This window comes from Ctenopharyngodon idella, chromosome 8, assembly GCF_019924925.1.
Source record: "Ctenopharyngodon idella isolate HZGC_01 chromosome 8, HZGC01, whole genome shotgun sequence".
NCBI lineage: Eukaryota > Metazoa > Chordata > Actinopteri > Cypriniformes > Xenocyprididae > Ctenopharyngodon > Ctenopharyngodon idella.
The window spans coordinates 8351282-8358620 of record NC_067227.1 but is presented as its reverse complement, the minus strand read 5'-3'; positions in this window follow the sequence as shown (position 1 = coordinate 8358620).

Sequence of the window (7339 nt, the reverse complement as noted above, 5' to 3'; positions counted from 1 at the left end):
TAGTGTTCCCATCACTATACTGGGGTGTTATGACCAACACAGACCACAGTGTGAGCACCCCCTGCTGGCCTCACTAACATCTCTTCCAGCAGCAACCTAGTTTTTCCCAGAAGGTCTCCCATCCAGGTACTAGCTCCAGGTACTAGCATCCAGGCTTAGCCCTGCTTAGCTTCAGTGGGCAACCAGGGCTACAGGGTGATACGGTTGCTGGCTAATGCTGTTACCTGTAGTTTGACTAAAAGTAATGACTAAAACTTGACAAAAATGCGATGACTTTTTGTTGACTAAAACTAGACTAAAATATGAAAGACAAAAATGACTAAAATGTGACTAAGACTAAAGAGCATTTTCGTCTGAAGATAAAGACTAAGACTAAATCAAAAATGGCTGCCAAAATTAACACTAGTTTTGGCTCATGTTAGTGGCGTGTGCCAGAAAGATGTTCAAGTAGACAGAGACGGCAGAAAGCACACCCTGTTGTTTTCTTTATGTTTCAAAGGCATGACTTTTTGTAGTCATTTTGAATGTACACAAATAAAACAAGACATTTTACAATTTCGAATGATGTCCTACTCTTATCTGTATGACTATAAATGACAGAGTATTAAGTTGTTTCTGCTGCTGAAGAAAAAAATCCAAGTGATGGCGCTGGCGCCTTGCACGCTCACACAACAAAGTATCAGTTCTGGCATTGCGAACTTGACATCGAAATAAAACACAAAATAAAACACAGTTAACCAAACATATAACAAGTTATTCTACTTAATTTAATTTGTCTGTTGTACAATATGAATGCTGTGCTGGTCAGTCATCACCACGTTACTTTAAAAAAGTAATTAGTTATAGTTACTAGTTATATATTTCTCATGTCTGTGAGGCAAGCAGCCTATACGCTGAGTTTCGGTTCATTTAGCCTATAAGACGCGCTCCGGTTCACGTGCAAGTGATGGCGCCGGTGTTCTGAAATATTCGGTGTCTGAGATTTTCGGTGACACTGGGCAGAGCTTACATGAATATTCACGAGTTTCCTATTTTGTGTTAAAGCGCCAATGAAAATTTTAGTGCACTGTCCTTGGATCACAGAACTGTTTTCGGTAACGTGATTGTGTTTCTGCGTCGAATGAGGTTAAGATTCTTTTTTATTAATAACTGTGTATGTATGCTCAATAGTTTGTAGGTAACATGTGTCGTGAGATATAATTTAGTAGTGATTACAGCCACTGGTGGTCTTTCGTTAGGAAATGAGCCAACAGCCATATGAATAGAAATGTAATGAGACAGTGTCACAGACACGCCAGGCTCTACACTCACCCAATCACATCGCACTCCCTCTCCTGAGTACTGACAAGCCACACCTGACGCTCATTCACACTCATCACCACAGCCACATAAAAGACACGCCAGTTCACTCAGTCACTGTCCGGTCTCGTTAACACATACCAGTGTTTACTTACCTCCAGGACTCCCTTGCTCGACTACTTACCTGTCTCCAGCGTCCTCAGTGATTCCTAGTGTCTCCTCGTCTCCTGTGCTTCTCCTGTGTGTTCGTCTGTTCCACGTCTCCCGGCATCCACGCTCCCTAAGATCACACAGACAAGTATCAGTTCCAGTTCATCGGCTCATCGACCTATTCATCTGCCATCACTCACCTGCACTCTGCTCACGCTCTGCTTTACCTGAAATAAACCTGTTAATCCTTACCTGTGTCTCCGCTCCCTTCTGTATGTAACAGAAGACCGGACCAACACCGCCCAGGTAACAGCATGAGCACCCCGGATCCCATTCAAGAGCTGGTCGATGCACTTCGCCGCACCTTCACCAGCACCTCCACGACAACGACACCAGCGAACACTTCCGCATCCACCGCCGCAGCTCCTTCACCTCCCGTGGTCGCCAGTCCCATGGCCAAACCGGCGCCCTTCTCTGGTCTGGCGGAGGATTGCAACAGTTTCCTCCTGCAATGTTCGCTGGTCCTGGAGATGCAACCGCACTTATATCCAGACGATCGTTCAAAGGTGGCTTTCATAATCTCTCAGCTTCACGGAAAAGCACTGCGATGGGCTGAACCTCTTTGGAACCTAAACAACCCCGTTGTATCATCCTTGTCAAGTTTTACAACCCACTTCAAGGAAGTTTTTGGTAAACCCGCCTGGGACTCGTCGATTGGTGAGAGATTATGCAATTTAAAGCAAGGTGCACTAACTGTGTCTGATTATGCCCTCCAGTTTCGTACCCTCGCTGCTGCAAGTGGCTGGAATGAGCAGGCTTTGATTACTACATATCGTCAAGGCCTCGATCCACGTGTGCGGTTGCATCTTGCTGCATACGAGGATTCCATCGGGCTCGAGAAATTCATTCAGCTATCCATCAGATTCGCCACTCGTATGCAGCTGTGCTTAGAAGAGCACCAGGGCCAGCCGCTATTCCCCTCCATTCCCCGCCAGCCAGAGTCCGTCAGCTCCCCAGAACCAGCAAACGACAACATGCAAATTGAGCACTCACGCCTTTCAGCAGCTGAGCGACAGAGGAGGCTGACCCAGAATCTCTGTCTGTATTGTGGTGGTGCCGGGCATTATATCGCTGAATGCCCCCTACGTCCTGCCCGGCCTTTGGTGAGTGCCATCCTGCCCACTCTGAATAAAATGAAACCACTCACAATTGTAGTAACACTTACTGCCGCTGAACTTTGTCTTTCAGCCAGTGCGCTCCTCGATTCTGGGTCAGCTGGAAACTTCATCTCCGGAGCCCTCTGTCGCCAGCTGCATCTCAAGACCACCCCAACGCCAAAGATCTACCAGATCCACGCGATAACAGGAAAACCATTACGGAAGGTACGTTACAGCGTGGGACCCCTCCGTCTCCAAGTGGGAGTGCTCCACACCGAGGAGATTCAGCTGCTGGTTCTGGAGGAGTCTACATCTGACGTGATCCTAGGGCGCCCATGGCTTGAGCAGCACAACCCCACCATCTCCTGGAGGACAGGAGAGATCCTGAAGTGGGGTAACCAGTGTTTCCATGACTGTTTCCCCGAACTCCCCGCGTCCAGTTCTCCAAGTTCCCAAGAAATCCAAGTTGGGGCTACTACAGTGGAAAGCCCTCTCGAGAAACGTTCCACGGACATCCCAGCCTGTTACTCCCACTTCAGAGATGTCTTCTGTCCTAAGCAAGCCTCCAAGCTGCCTCCCCACCGGCCATGGGACTGTGCCATTGACCTCATCCCAGGTGAGCCAGTGCCCAGAGGGAAGATATATTCCCTGTCCGTTCCGGAGGAGAAAGCCATGGAGGAGTACATCGACGAGGCTCTCAAGCAAGGTTACATCCGACCGTCCACTTCCCCTGCTGCTTCTAGCTTTTTCTTCGTGGCTAAGAAGGACGGAGGCTTGCGGCCCTGCATTGATTACCGAGCACTCAACCAAATCACCGTGAAGTTCCGTTACCCCCTTCCTCTCGTCCCAGCAGCCCTGGAACATCTACGCGGCGCCACTGTGTTCACCAAGCTGGACCTCCGCAGCGCGTACAACCTCATCAGAATACGTGAGGGGGACGAGTGGAAAACGGCTTTCGTGACCCCTACTGGCCATTATGAGTACCTCGTCATGCCGTATGGACTGGTCAACGGCCCCTCCGTATTCCAAGACTTCATGCATGAGGTGCTCCGGGAGTTCCTGCACCGGTCTGTCCTGGTCTACATTGACGACATTTTGATCTACTCCCGGAGCCTGGCCGAACATCGCCGACACGTTGCGGAGGTCCTCCAACGCCTGAGAGATTACCACCTCTTCCTGAAAGCCGAGAAGTGCACCTTCCATCAGCCTTCCGTGCAATTCCTCGGCTACAACATCGACCACAGTGGCGTCCGCATGGACGAGAGGAAGGTCACAGCAGTGAAAGAATGGCCCATTCCCTCCACTATTAAAGAGTTACAAAGGTTCCTAGGATTTGCCAACTTCTACCGCCGTTTCATCCAGCACTACAGTTCCATCACCGGTCCACTCACCAACCTCCTCCGTGGTAAGCCCAAGTCTCTGTCCTGGACCCCAGCAGCCACCCAAGCCTTTGAGGCCCTCAAGACCGCCTTCACGACCGCTCCCCTCCTGGCTCACCCTGACCCAGAGCTTCCCTTCATCGTCGAGGTTGACGCCTCAACCACCGGAGTGGGAGCGGTGTTATCCTAGCAGCAGGGGAATCCCAGCCGACTCCATCCATGCGCTTTCTTCTCCAGGAAACTCAACCCGGCGGAAGTTAATTATGACATCGGCAACCGCGAACTCCTCGCCATCAAACTTGCCCTGGAGGAATGGAGGCATTGGCTTGAGGGAGCAAAACACCCTTTCGTAGTCTTAACAGACCACAAGAACCTAGGATACTTACGAGATGCCAAGAGACTAAACCCCCGCCAGGCCAGATGGGCTCTGTTCTTCACGAGATTTAATTTCACCATCTCCTACCGCCCCGGATCGAAGAATGTGAAAGCCGATGCCCTATCTCGTATCCACAGCCTCGATGAAAGCAACGAGGATCCAGAGCCCATCATCCCCGAAAGACTCGTAGTGAGTCCCATCTCCTGGTCGGAAGAGACGCTCCCCGAGTCCAATGCCTCCACCAGCATTCCGCCGGGTTGTCCCCCCGGATTGAAGTATGTACCCCGGTCACGACGCACACCCCTCATCCACTCAACTCATACTTCACTGGGCACTGGCCACCCCGGGGTCAACGAAACCCTCTCGCTGTTAAAACAGCGCTTCTGGTGGCCCAACATGACATCCAACGTCAGGAGGTACGTGCAAGGGTGCAGGGAATGTGCCGTCTCCAAGAGTCCACGCCATCTTCCCTCTGGAAAACTCCAGCCTCTGCCCGTTCCCACTCGTCCCTGGTCACACCTAGGAGTGGATTTCATTACCGACCTTCCCGTCTCCGATGGATGCACATGTGTGCTGGTAATCGTCGACCGCTTTTCCAAGTCCTGTCGTTTAATTCCCCTGCCTGGACTCCCCACTGCCATGGAAACGGCAGAACTATTATTCAACCATGTATTTCGCTACTTTGGATTACCTGAAGACATTGTATCAGACCGTGGATCCCAATTCACCTCCCGAGTCTGGAAGGCTTTCTTCAAACTCCTAGGTGTGACCATAAGTCTCTCCTCCGGATACCATCCACAGACGAACGGGCAGACGGAGAGGAAGATACAGGAGATCGGCCGTTTCCTACGTACCTTCTGTCACGGCCACCAGGACTCCTGGAACCAGTTCCTGGGCTGGGCCGAGTACGCCCAGAATTCACTCCGTCAACCCACTACAGGCCTTACACCTTTCCAATGCGTGCTCGGCTACCAGCCCCCACTTTTCCCCTGGGATGGGGAACCATCAGACGTTCCGGCGGTGGATTACTGGTTCCGGGAGAGCGAGAGGGTCTGGGACTCAGCACATCTGCAACTCCAGCGAGCCCTACGCAGGCGCAGGTTGACAGCCGACCTTCGACGCTCCCACGCACCCACGCACCCAACTACCAACCAGGGCAGAAGGTTTGGCTGTCAACCCGGGACATCAGGATGCGCCTGCCCTGTAGGAAGCTGAGTCCTAGGTTCGTTGGCCCCTTCACCGTCATCCGGCAAGTCAACCCCGTCACCTATCACCTGCAACTCCCACCTGAGTATCGTATTCACCCAGTTTTCCATGTATCACTCTTGAAGCCTCACCATCCCTCTGTCCTTCCCTCCACAGAGCCTGGCGACCCCGAAGATCCCCCTCCTCCACTCATCGCAGAAGACGGGGTAGCCTACCAGGTGAAAGACATCCTGGACTCCCGGCGTCGTGGTGGGTCCCTTGAATACCTGGTCGACTGGGAAGGTTATGGTCCCGAAGAACGCTAATGGGTCCCGAGGAATGATGTCCTAGATCCCAGCCTCCTTGACGACTTCCACGCCAGACATCCCAGCAAGCCAGCTCCTCGAGGCAGAGGTCGACCACCACGACGTCGGGGTCCGCGGTCCTCAGGAGCGGACCGTGGAGGGGGGGGTAATGTCACAGACACGCCAGGCTCTACACTCACCCAATCACATCGCACTCCCTCTCCTGAGTACTGACAAGCCACACCTGACGCTCATTCACACTCATCACCACAGCCACATAAAAGACACGCCAGTTCACTCAGTCACTGTCCGGTCTCGTTAACACATACCAGTGTTTACTTACCTCCAGGACTCCCTTGCTCGACTACTTACCTGTCTCCAGCGTCCTCAGTGATTCCTAGTGTCTCCTCGTCTCCTGTGCTTCTCCTGTGTGTTCGTCTGTTCCACGTCTCCCGGCATCCACGCTCCCTAAGATCACACAGACAAGTATCAGTTCCAGTTCATCGGCTCATCGACCTATTCATCTGCCATCACTCACCTGCACTCTGCTCACGCTCTGCTTTACCTGAAATAAACCTGTTAATCCTTACCTGTGTCTCCGCTCCCTTCTGTATGTAACAGACAGTGATATTAGCTACCCTGCAGCACTTTCACAAGGTTTTAGTTCAATTCTACAAGCTTTCCACAACAATTAAAATGTTAAAATTGAATTACAAGTGGTCAAATTGATCAAAACTAAAGTTACTAATGCAGGTTTTATTTACAAATATTTATATGGAGAAGACCTAATTGTCAAAAGTATGAGGAATATTATTGTTATGTGGGTAATCAGACATACAGGTGCTGGTCATATAATTAGAATATCGTGAAAAAGTTCATTTTTTTATTGTAAATTATTTTAAAAAATGAAACTTTCATATATTCTAGATTCCCTACATGTAAAGTAAAACATTTCAAAAGTTTTTTTTTTAAATTTGTTGATTAGAGCGTACAGCTAATGAAAGTCCAAAATCCAGTATCTCAAAATATTAGAATATTTACATTTGAGTTTCATTAAATGACAATCCCTACAGTATAAATTCCGGGTATCTTTTGTTCTTTGAAACCACACTAATGGGGAAGACTGCTGACTTGGCAATGGTCCAGGAGATAATCATTGACACCCTCCACAAAGAGAGTAAGTCACAGAAGGTCATTACTGAATGGGGTGGCTGTTTACAGAGTGATGTATCAAAGCATATTAAATGCAAAGTTGACTGGAAGGAAGAAATTGGGTAGGCAAAGGTGCACAAGCAACAGGGATGACCGCAAGCTTGAGAATACTGTCAAGTAAAGCCGATTCAAACACTTGGGAGAGCTTCACATTGAGTAGAATGAAGCCGGAGTCAGCGCATCAAGAGTCACCACACTCAGACATCTTCAGGAAAAGGACTACCAAGCCACTTCTGAACCAGAGACAACGTCAGAAGCATCTTACCTGGGCTAAGG